We start from the raw sequence: 13,096 nt of genomic DNA, 5'->3' as shown, positions 1-13,096 counted from the left end.
AGGGTGTTCCTTTCCAAATAATCCTATGTGCTGCCGCTAAAGATGGAGATAATTCCACCAAGTGATCATTTATAAAATCTGTTCCCAGCATAACCCATGTGTACATCGGGTGAGAGGACATAGTGGCTCGCCACTCAGTCTCTGGATGTCTTGAAAGGTCAATTATAACTTTTTGATAGACTTTGGGCAGTATTCTTGAGAGCAGAGATAATCCTCCACCCACAAGAGATCTAGGTCGTTTGATTGAGGGTAAATAGCTCCTATGAAAAAGCATATTAAGCCAGGACTCTTCTTCTTCAATTGCTCTCTCAGCGAGCCAGGGAATAGCTGTTGCCTTATATAGTATATTAGGAATAATTAAGAAATTATATAGGTCAATCCTCTTCTGAAGATTGAAACTTCTCCATTGGTAAATGGAAGAACACACATACTTTTTTAGGAATGTCCAGTTTGAATAAGAGGCACCTTTTGAATCCCATAGAATTCCCAATATTTCCACTGTGTCCTTAATTGAACATCCGGCAATTTGAATAGCCTTACATGGGCTCCATTTACCAATAGGAAGAACAACGGTCTTTTTATAGTTGATTTTCAAACCGGACCTCATTTCATACTTTTTTTTTTTTTCTGAAGTAGTTCAAAATCACTTCAAGTCTTCTAGTTAATTGAGCCTCCGACTTACCTTCTAACAACAATGTGACGTCGTCGGCATACATATCGATTATATGTCTCGAGGTCCCAAAATCCACTCCAAACCCCTTAAATTTCTTTATAATGGAATCTCCAAGATCTTTTAATGCAGCAACGAATAATAGGGGGCTGAAGGACAACCTTGACGGCAACTCTTTCTTAAGGTAATTGGGTCGCTTTCTCCCTCCCCCATCGAAATAGTTGATGTGCCATTAAATAGAAGAGCTCTAATGGGATTAAAGAATTATTTTGCAAGAAGTCTTTTAACTGCTTTCAAAATATGACTGTGTAGGACAGAATCAAATGCTTTGCTAAAGTCCACAGCTATAATTGCACCAAAAACTCCCTTTTTACGTATAATTTCAACAGCAGACTGTACATTTCTTGAAATGTCTGAAATCTTCCTTCCCTTAAAGATGCCTTTTTGTTCTTTCCCAAGTTTGGAGTTCAAAATGGGTTCTATTTTACAGGCATAAACACCCGAAAGAATGCGACAGCTCTCATTGAGTATCGTGATTGGTCTCCAATTGTTGATATCGGTTGCCACCCCCTTTTTTGGGATTATAACTACCTTGGAGGCAGATAATATCCTTTGTTATGGATTTTTGAAAGCTTCCTCCGAATTTCCATAGACTTCCCCAGTTCAACTAAATAGTGAACAACCTCATCTACACATTGGGTGAAAATCTTCCCACCAATGCCATCTGGACCAGAAGCTTTTCCATCCTTAAAATGCTTTGTTATGTAATTTGATATAACATTTTTGTGAAGATTGAATGTTTTCCTAACTTAGAACGAGGAAAATTAGCTCTTTCACCCCCAACAAGCTTTTGGAAGCGCCTATGAAAGAGTTTCAAAATTTCCTGTGTGTCAGTGACAGTTTTTCCCTCGTCAATGATTTTCCTGATTAAGGTAGTTGATCGGCCTTTCGGGAACAATTTTTTTAATCTTTTAGAAGTGTTTGTTTCTGAAAAATTTTTATCCTTAAACTCCATCTCAACAATCTCCGAAGTACGATATAAATTGGCAGTATCTGCTGTAATTGAGCGTAAAAAGAGAGATCCGTTATTCAAAACATCTTCAAAATCCTTTTCAAATGATACTGCTCTCTTCCTTTTTCTTCTAATAAATTGTATTGTTGTGAATTTAAAAGTAGAGTTAAAAATTAGCCATTTTCATTGATTAAAAGAGTCCATGAGTCAAATTTGACTTTAGTTCTTTGATAAAAATGTTATCTATCACTATCCACATTGGGGTCTTAAAACGTTTCCTTGAATGCTATTGTTGAATATCAATTTCAATCATTTTATGATCAGATCCCGGATGAGGGCGATAGAGTGCATTGGTTGTTTTTGACAAGATAGAAGAAGAAGCAAGAGCTAAATCGATCCGTGAGGACTTTTTCCCATTTCTCCAAGACACACTATCCTTTGGGTTAAAAAATCCAATACGTCAAGTTCCATGATAAGTTTGGGTCAATATTTGAAGATTAGGGTATCGAAAATTTGATTTATATAGATCTACATTAAGATCACCAATTAACAGGATAGGATACAAGTCATTTTTGCAGACGTTAATGATTGCCTGAAAGAAGGTAAAACATTTAATATTCGGTCCATAAGCGTTGACTAAATAGAAACCACCACTTACTGTTGAAATAAATATTTTATGCAATTCCCCCCCACTAGAGAATTATTTTACGCAGATGGGATTATTGATAGTCGTTGAGACCAACGAAAGTATTCCCCGATGTGTCCCGTCTCCTGTGAAAAAGTGATGATAGTTTTTTGGAATACAAAATTGGCACTTAAGTGAGCAAGACTTGGAAGTAGGGGACTTCACATCTTGGAGGCAGATAATATCCGGTTTTCTATAACTTTTCATAAGAGAATGTCGATAAATTCGATCTCTTCCCCCCTCGTATTCAGTGACAGTATTTTACCGATTCCCATATTAATATTTTGATCCCTAGAAATAGCTGGCTTGAAGAAATCGATTTTGGTTTGCTCCTTAAAATACATCATTATTATTATTTTATAATAATAAAATTAAGGTAAAATAAATTTTTTTAGCAGCTTATTTGGAGTTTGTTCTTTCTGTGGGGAGAGACCGGAAGTTGAAGAAGATCTTTTTGAAACCGAACCAGACCTTGTCCTAGAAAGTAAGATGAGGTCAGGATTTAGTTGTGGTTTTTTTTGGCTTGCATGCAATGGTTGATGAGTCCATATTATTTTGCTATGAATTTTTTATTCTGTCTTCCTTTTGAACACCCGAAGGTGCTATAATTTCTTCAATTGTATTCCCTGAGGTGGAGTCAATTGAGACAATATTCTCTACCATTACCTCCGAGGGAACAATGTTATTTTCATTAAGTAAAGGACGATTTTTTTTCAACAGTTGATCCTTTTTTAGGGCCTTCCTTGGTTTCTCCACTATATCTTCCTCACATGTCATTTCTGGGACATTATCAGAGTTTTCAATATACGTTTGTACTACTTTTTCGAGACATGATATTTCTTCTCTTGATTCTAATCCAACTGTTGCTTCAGAAATAATCTCCTCTTGAGGAACTTCTTCATCCGGAATAGGTGGTGAACTTAACAGGGAGTCATTTGCCTTGCTTCTTTCAATAGCATGTTTTAGCACATTAACGTACTCTTGAACATTTAACCTGGCATTGTTACAGCCATGTTTTGTATGTCCAAGGCCAAAACAGTTTTGACACAGCAATTTAGCTCCTTTAAATTTCAACTTAATGAGGCATCCTTGCAATGGAACTATCTGTGGTATGGTGACAGGGTCAGTAATAATTTTGAATTTGCGCTCAGCCTCTTCATCGGCTGGATTCTTCTTTGGGTAATGTCCAACTACTTATCCAAGTTTTTTTAACCATTCAACTGCTTTAGCTTCATCAACTCTTTTGAAGGTGTTAACCATTGTGATGATGACCTTTCTTTTTGAAATAACATCAATTTTGTCAATTCCTTTTAATTTGATATTTACATTAACAAGGGTCCCCTCCATATTTTTAACTCTAAATGAGTGCATTTTCTTAACGTCTTCAAGCCTTCCTCTTACATCAATAGGAAACTTTGTATAAAATCCGGCTGATTGAACCCAAATTTTCGGATTCGCTCCGGCAATTTCGTGCTCTTTGAATACAAAGAGTATCACCATATCATAAACATCAATGTGTTTTAATCCTTCTAAACGAAAGGGTTTATCTGCATCATCTTCAAGTAAAACAACAAATGCCTCCCATTTATATCTTCTTTCCCAGTCAATATTAATTTCTTCAATCGCCTTCAAATTATTTCCTTTCCTCACAGCTCTTGAATTAAGTATGCGAGGAGTCTCCCCTTCAGATGGTCTATCAGGCGGGCGCCCTGACATTCTTAGCGTGATTCTTTTGAATATAGATCAAATTATAAGAACTTCTTCTCTCACAACGAGATGTTGTTGCAAATTCATTCAAAGTTAACTCATTCGGTCCACACCCAGAAGCTACACTTTTAGGCACTTTATTTGACTTGGACAAAAATACCAGAAGGACAATATAATCATGAAAGACAGAGAAAAAAGAAAAAAAACTGGATTAGTTAGGCAATATATTCGCCCAACTGATTACATAAACTTCAATGCAAAAAGTTATTTGGAGTTAGTTGATTTATCATCGATTCCAAATAGTTTTTTAGCGGAACCTCCTTTAACTTTTGATATTAAAAAAGAAGAATTTCTGAAGAGCATTGAAGGAGAACTTTTGGATTTACCAGACAACTCGTGCCATTCCCAAAATGTGGAAAGATGTGTCGCATAAACTACTAAAGAAGCTAATATAACAGCGGATGAAAGAACTAGACATCATAGATTATTAACAATTCATCATTCAAGATCTAAAATATCAAATAACTTTCAAAAGTCAGATTTTATAGCTTTAGATAGTGATAACTAATTATCAATGTTACTCTTGAGATCCTTTTTCGATATTTTTATACACATCAAAAATAATATTATCTTATATGTTTTATTATTTTTTAAAAGCTTAGAATAAGAATATAACTTATATTACAAACTTTCTTATATGTGTATTGTAAATAGTTTAGTTTACTACTATTTGTTGAAAATAAGTAAACCAAGGACGAAGAATTGCAAAGCGCTTTATATTTAGTCTGCACTATATTTCTTTGATAAGGTCCACTAGTGTAGAGAAAAACATCGTTTTTTAATTAACAAAGCGATTTTTTTTATAAAATAAAAAATATTTTTTAGACTCTTATTACATTACAAAAAAAAATTATTGTACATGTACCATCATTTTTGGGGAAGTTTTAGAACTAACCGGAAGTGATGACTGGAAGTAGCCCTTCGAATTTTTGCTGCAGGGAAAAAATAGAGCAGGACATTCTTACCCATACTAAACCTCAACTCATGGTGGAAACATATTATGGATTAGTAAAAATTGGTTTGGTAAGACAAACTCTATTCTACATGTTAGCCCACACATCTTCAACAGAGGCCTTTAGAACTTCAACACTTGCATGATGAGTTAAGCAAGCCTTTCTCTCCAAATTGTCCTAGATCCTATTGTGCAAAAGCAAAAAATCTGGAAAAGAAGGTGGCCATATTGACCAAGGAATAAAATCGTCTAAATTCATCTCACACCACTTTTGATTTTTAGCAGCCTTGTGGGCTCGTGCTGAATCTTTTTACAAAACATAACTTCCCTAATGATAAGTTTGATTCAGCCAAGCTTTACAACCTCGTTCATGACCTTCAGATCTGTGTTGATTTTGAGACCCTTAGGGAACTAGTACGGAGGCATTACCTTCCCATCAGATGCCACCACACATGACCCCAAAAACCGGGTGATTTGTCATATTGCAAGGGGGAACCTCTTATGGACTTGTGGCCAAATAACAATTGTTTTTTTGCATTTGTGCCCTGGTCAAACGTCCAAAACTTATCATCACTAAAGATGAGCACAACGTTAGAATTTTTCTTTATCCAGCTCAGAAGTATTTTTCCTTTGGTCACTTCATTGCCATGATTACATTGGGAATGAGCTGCCGATCCCTTCTCTTGTAGCCTTTGAGCCCTAGGTACCTTACTGCATCAATTGTAGTCGTCTTGCACAACCTTGAGGCCTTTCCAAGGTTGGTCATTGATATTTCGGGGTTCTCATGGATTCTGCCCTTGATCTCAGCCAACTTAGGTTCTATCCATTTCCTATTGTGTCCACTACTACCTTTTTTCCTGAGAAGGCAATTTCCAGACTTGACCATAGTCTTGACTTTATAAAGAAAAGTTCTGCAGCACTTCCTCTTGTGAATTATCTTTGAGCTTGACAAATTGGCTCCTAGAAGTGCTGCAACTCTTTCCCTCTTTGCTTTCATATCTCCAGGCTGAAGCTTGATATTAATTAAATTAATAATAACAAAATCAAGGTCTTTACATGATCTAAAAGTTGAAATTAAGTTACCCTTACCAAACTTGTTTTTGTAAAATAATAAAAGTATGGCTCAAGAACTCGAAACTTGATTCTTCCGACCATTTGAACTTAAGTGGAGCTGGTGGCCATATTCTTTTGCCGAAGGAGACAAAAATAGGGGCAATGTTTAGCTAAATTTTTACTTTAAGAGGAGTACTTCTCAGCCAAATACATTACTAACCAAAAAAAAGTAGACTGACTTTGGACAGGAGTTCCTCATTAATAAAACATTCCACATAAGCTTCAAGGCAATATTTAAAAAGCGACTTTTATTTTCAGTTAAAAACATATAAACATTGAATTGTAGCTCTTATGGTTCTATCAAGTAGTTAATATGCTTCTTCCAGGTGATTTATGGAGCTATTTCCAAATTGATATTTTATAATTCATTTATTTCAAGTATCAAAATTAATATAAATTCAGAATTATTAAAAATATTTGGAAGAAGATGTCCATGCGATAACACTTCTATTTTTCTATGCAAATATAGCATGCATAGTATTTTGTATCTTGTTTACAACATTAAACCTGTTTTTATGATGTATTTAGGAATTTTATTGCCATTTTCAAATAGCAGACATGTCGTGGGTAATAACATATTCCAATGTTACTCGCGTTCTTTCAAGGATTATATTTTTATTTAAAAATTAAATCTAATATTGTTGTTAAATAATGAATTAATAATATTTCCACTGAGTGCTATTGCCCCAGAAAGTATTCCAAATACTATTTTCTGACAATATTCATGATATTAATGTTATAATTAAGAGATAGACTCAATCAATTCAATTTTTTTTGGCCCAGTTATATAAAAATAAAACTCTAATTCTCAATATTACATATCTTGATATTATTGTATCGGATTTTTTACAATCTAACAGCAGGCTGCCTTGATTAAGCTATTAAAATGATCCTATTCAAGCTAAGAGTGAATATTTAGAATAATTCCAGTTTTAGTCGCAGCAAATATGAAGTATTTATTTCAAAAGAAAAATACTAAACAAAACTTTTTCACTATTAAGTTTTTTGGATTTTCAAACATTAATGTCATTTATTTATAGTGAATTAAACTAGTTCTACAGATTTCTACATAAATATCAACATTACTTAAAATTTGGTAAGCGTTTCAGTAATTATTATTATTAGTTCATATATTTTTTATTTATTAAATGTTACGATGTTTCCATAAAAACTCAAAAAGTAACTCATATGATAATTTCAACATTTGAATTTTGTAGATTTATTGAAATGACTCATACTACCTCCAATAAAAAGGTAGAAGATACGAAATTCAAATTTGTTAAGGATAATTACTCCAACTTTCCAAATAAAATAAGATCTTTCTATTGGTCATTTTCTTTTTAACTACTTATCTCCAGTAAAAAGAAATCAATGGCAATGTCAAAAGGAATTAAAATAACTTTTTCATTTGAAATATAATGACTTTCCTGTCAGTTTTGACCATTATAATAGAATATTAAAAATGGTTCGAAGATAAGTTTTCCGATATGAGGAGTTGTACATTAATGGAAAATTATTCAAACTGGTTTAAGGAACAAATTTTTACACTTTCTGATTCAGATGATTTAAATATTAAATCCCATGATATTGACGTATCAAATCAAGAAAATTCGAATCTGATGAACAAAAATATAACTAATAAATCTATTGGCACACAGAGCAACATTGTGGATAACTGTGATAAATTAGAAAAATTGATTTAAAAAAAAGTCATTGCAGAATAAACACCGTAAATGATTGACTTGTAAAAAAAATAAGAAATAAAATAATGAAATTCAATATGTTAAACAAGAACCTTTGGATGAAGTTTTAAAAGTTAAAGAATTATAAATAAATTTGATTTAAACTTTAAAATGTGTTGGACCATCGAAGACGGATAAAACTTCCAGTAATACTTATAAGTCTTCAGTCCGTTTAAATTTGTATACGTGTATCATAATTCAAGCTCCTACTGCTAATGTTTCAGAGATTTTAAAATAATTCTTTACACTTAAAGATAACATATGTTTGCCTAAAAGAAATACTGTAGAAAACTTGGTCAGAGAAGTAAGTATTTTGTCAGATTACTTCACTCCCAAATTTTTGATGGAAACAAATAATGTTACCTTGTGATTATGAAAATATCCATACTACTACCATCTATTTCACTAGCATTCTTAAATGTGTATCAGCTGCTATAGATGAATTGCCAAATATTATGCTTAATATATTTTGAACACATAATATCTGCAAACTATATATTTCAATCACAGGTTCAATATACCAACACGTAAGAAGAACGATAATTCATAATATAAAAACACGATGCGGATCGTTGTCCTTCAAACGCATCTGCCATTAAAATTATAAATTTGGTGTGGTGTAAAGCTTTAAATGAATTTAATTGTCATTATGAGAGTTATGAGAAAGCCCATAATGATAGAAAAGTGAATCCAAGAGGATTTATGTCGTTTCTATAAATAAATAAACTCCCTTTAACGTGTATACCTAGATACAGAGACAATTGCCCAAATATCATATTTCATATCGATGATAAACTTATAGTACATATTGATAAATTAAAAACATTATTCAATACAACTTCTGTCTCTACGATCCAAAGAAAAACAATTTCTATTGACTTCAACAATCCAGAAATTATTAACCCTTCGATTAATTGGAAAATTATTTATTGGACCATGGATGAAAAAAATTTATACATTGAAAGACAATTACATAAATCATGTTGACGGCTGATAATAATTGTTCAAAATTTGGTTAAGAGATTGAGTACTCTTACACTATCAAAATGTAATGATAAAAACTTATTGAAAAACAAATTTTACTTTTTTGGGGATTTTTTTTTTTTTTTTTTGACAATGGCACTTATTAAAAACAAAATCCATAACAACTTCAAATATATAATGTTTGATTGCATAGGATCCATTATTGCTGTATTAAATAGACAATATGGAAGTAAATGACACAATTAAACCAGATGTTTCTTGAGCAAAAACCCATAATATGAATGCAGAAGGAATTATTGGCCAGTTTGGAGCACTAAAAAACGTTCTTTGTGCATCAATTATTCAATTTTGAATATTTTAAAACTAATTGGGTGGATGAAAGAGATAAGTTAATGGAAAAAGCGATTAAATTAGGACGGAAAAATATAAACAGATTAATTAAATATCATATTTAGTTCAATCAGAAATTATTGATAGAAGCACGGAAAGACAATATTGCTACTTATGAAAAAGAAAAGAAAAAATGCGAAGCAAAAAAAAAAACATCCTGATATGACTTTATCTGAATTTCCATATCTTAATCATTCGAATAAGGAAGATTTGATTTCAATATTAAATGGGAGATCCATAGGTGAGCAGGGTACACACAAATGGATAAGAGATTGTATAAATCAACCATATAACTTCAAAATACAAGAATTTTGAAGAAATAATATCCATTTATACTGTCGCTTATTGGGGATTAAATGAGGTGTTTGAGAATGCTACAGACTATGAAATTCCCACACATCCATTGGGGTCTTATTTTATGTTCCATGAGTTAGTGCTTAACTCCATATAATAAAAAAATGTCATTCCTATTTAATATTGAAATATAAACCTTCCTTATTTTAATCAATAAGGTGTATTTATCCATAAATGCAAAATATGAATTTATAATTATCCAGACATAATCTGGTCAGCACATCGAATCTATCAATTAATTATTGTTATATTCTTAATTTCTAAAAAGGAGAAGTTATTGCTCCCCTGTAAGCAAGACGCCAATCCCCGTGTATCGATTGCCTCATACAGCCGCTTAGTGTGTTTGGCATCGGTTTCCTTCTTGATGACCCCATAATTTACGCAGCAATTTTGTTTCCTATATTTCAATAAAGGGGAAGGATGTCTTAAATGACAGGGTTCTGGCTTTCTTCTAGCTGCTTTTTCTTTCGATTAAGGAGGATATACTTATTAATTTTTAGCTCGGCTATGCCAAACCGTCCACAGGAAATTTTAGCGTGGAAAAAGTCTCGAGGCACGTCTTTGGGGAGGTTTAACCATTTTCTAATAGCCTTGCGAGGCGAGACGTCTGCAGCCTCAAGGTCTGCCATAAATGCTTTGCCTTGTTGGAGGGTATTAGCCTAACGTGGCAGTAGCATGTCCAGAACTTCCAAGAACTTCTGAAAAGAAGTAAGAGGGGATTCATCGATGTTTTTTTTAACTTTTCGTCTATACCCTTTTGATTTCCACAAGCTCCACGCGAAACGGACTGAGCTTAACGCCAAAGTATTTGTAAAAACCATTAAGTTTAACTTCTTTATTAGAAATCCTTAATGTGGATACCTTGTCTAGAAAAAAGCTGCAGTGGTCGGAGGACATGCGGATATTTATGAAGCTGCACTATACAAAAATAATATTTATATGTTCAAAATAACGTTAATTGAGGTTGATTGAAATTTAGAAGTATATGGAGAGTATTTAAGAAAATACTCAGATTTTTCGAAGAAAATGTTTATTTCAATACTTTAGGACCGTTGAGTTACGTCTAAAAATTCATCAAAACTGTTCAAACTTTTCTTCAATAATTTTTTGTACAATTAGGAACCATTTTTCAACCTAAGTCATTTACTTTCCAAAAAAAGTTGACTCTATTATCACCCTAGTCCTCCTCTTTGCCCTCTTCTCAAAGATTTTAAACTATTCTGTCCAACAAGTTTAGTTTTTTTTTTACCTTTCAAGGGATCATCAATTTCAATATCATGCTTTTTTAAGTGCCTTGCCATGGTCATTTATACAGACTTGCAACTAAATACAGAATTGCAGTAGTTTCAAACTAATTGATTAATAGGTAATAATAGTAAACATAAATAATACTTCCCGCCCCAACCTCTTCCTTCAAAATTATAAAACGTCACATCACATAAGTACGTCATACATAAAGTTATTGTTGTATTATAAAAGTATAAAGTACTGTATGATCACTTCATGTTTTCCTTCTTTATAATAATAAATTTGATTTGATTTAATATCTCTGACAATAGTTGACATGAAATAACGCCATAAAAGCGCCCTTAAGCAATCTATAGTTATCTATGACCTGAACCCCGACATTTTTTAGCCCAATCCACCTCTAGTCCAGGATATATATATGGATTATTCATCACAAACTCCACCTTATAAATGGAATTTATATCAATTCAATAGAGATAAGTTATTTTTGAGTTATATACATCAAGGAAACTGAAGGACTCTCATCAATGAACAGTGAGAGACGTTGCTATGTTGACTTCAGAAGAAAATGACTCCCGAATTTCAATGAAGGATGATAATTCTTTCTGTTCCTCACTTGGGATTTCAGTCGATTTTTCTGTCTTTTTATGTGACTCATTAACTCTGATGTAAGTGCTCATGAGTGAGTTTAGTACGAGACTCATTTTTCACCACATTCATCTCAGAGACAACTGGCTCGCAGAACCGTGTTGATACGAACATTCCACAAACACAAAGATCCGATTGCTTATTCCGATGACTAAATTCATACAACGTTGATGAAATTAATCAAAAATATATTAAAACAATCTATATAGGCAAACCTATATTAAGTATGCTTAAAAATCAATAAGAAATTGACTTACTTCATTATACAGGTTTCTGTAAAATAACATTTTCTATAGACTTTTGGATAAGAGCAATTATGAATCAAAACAACATTTTCGATGGAACCAAAGTCTTGTTTTAATCTGGATTTATTTATATAGGTTGATACATGAGGCATAATATAATAACAAATTCTAAATTGCTTTCCTTCCCCAATTGAAGGAATTTTTGTTTTTTTCTAGAATTGTTTTTGGTCATTCGGGCAAATTATGCAGCAGACCAACATTTAATTTTTGAAATTTTTTGTGAATAAGTGACTTTTTGAAATTTCTTTAAAAAAAAAATCATATTTGAAATGTAGCCCTAAAACAATTCGAATTTTCTTTGAATATCTATGGTTTTCGAAAAAATTTGGAAAGAATTTTATATTTGTAATTTAATTTTTTGTGAGTAGCTAAGGATTTTTGAAAGTTTTTACTAAAATCTAAGCACCAAAATAACATATTTATATAACTATATAATCCTGCTCACATTGTCTCATCATAAAATATAATTTAAAAGATGGTAAAATCACATAAAGAAGAAACTATCATGAAAATGACAACTCTTTTTTTGATAAAATTTTGCTCCTGGACTACTTTGAAAGTTGAATATAACTTAAATAGAACCAATAAATCATTTCGAATCATACATCATCAATTTATATATTGTTTGGAATTGTTAATATTGAGCGATTTACTATTAATCATAAATACGACTTCTTTTAAGAGCTAATTAAATGTTAAATATGTCAGTACTGATTGAACAATACTATAAAAAGGGTGTGCACCTTAATTCATAATTAATATGTACACATCTGGGAAATGAATTTATAACACCCATGAACTCAACAATAACATCAAAAATATACATAACGAATACTAAAATATCGAATCATTTTTCTGCAAAATAATTTTTTGATTTCTTTTCATATTTAATAAAAAGTTAACATGATGATCGGTTTACCAACTATATGTACATTTGATTTGGACATTCGAGATAGGGAAAATTGATTTTTTATTTTCATTTATTTGATATATCATCAAGAAAAAATGATAAAAATGTATCCAAATGATGATTTTTTTTCTAGGTGCAATCTCAGACTAGATTATTATTACTGGTTTTATGTTGTTGTTTTTCTCAATTGAATTGCAATAGTCAATATCTGTAAAAAAGGTACTGTAATATTTATTATAAAATTCTTTTTTTTTTCTGAAAAAATTTAATCCAACCTCCAGTGTATTCATTTAAGCTGAGTAAAAAAAAAAAAATT

The sequence above is a fragment of the Lepeophtheirus salmonis genome, chromosome 7 (genome assembly GCF_016086655.4).
Source record: "Lepeophtheirus salmonis chromosome 7, UVic_Lsal_1.4, whole genome shotgun sequence".
NCBI lineage: Eukaryota > Metazoa > Arthropoda > Copepoda > Siphonostomatoida > Caligidae > Lepeophtheirus > Lepeophtheirus salmonis.
This window is presented reverse-complemented; position numbering follows the sequence as displayed.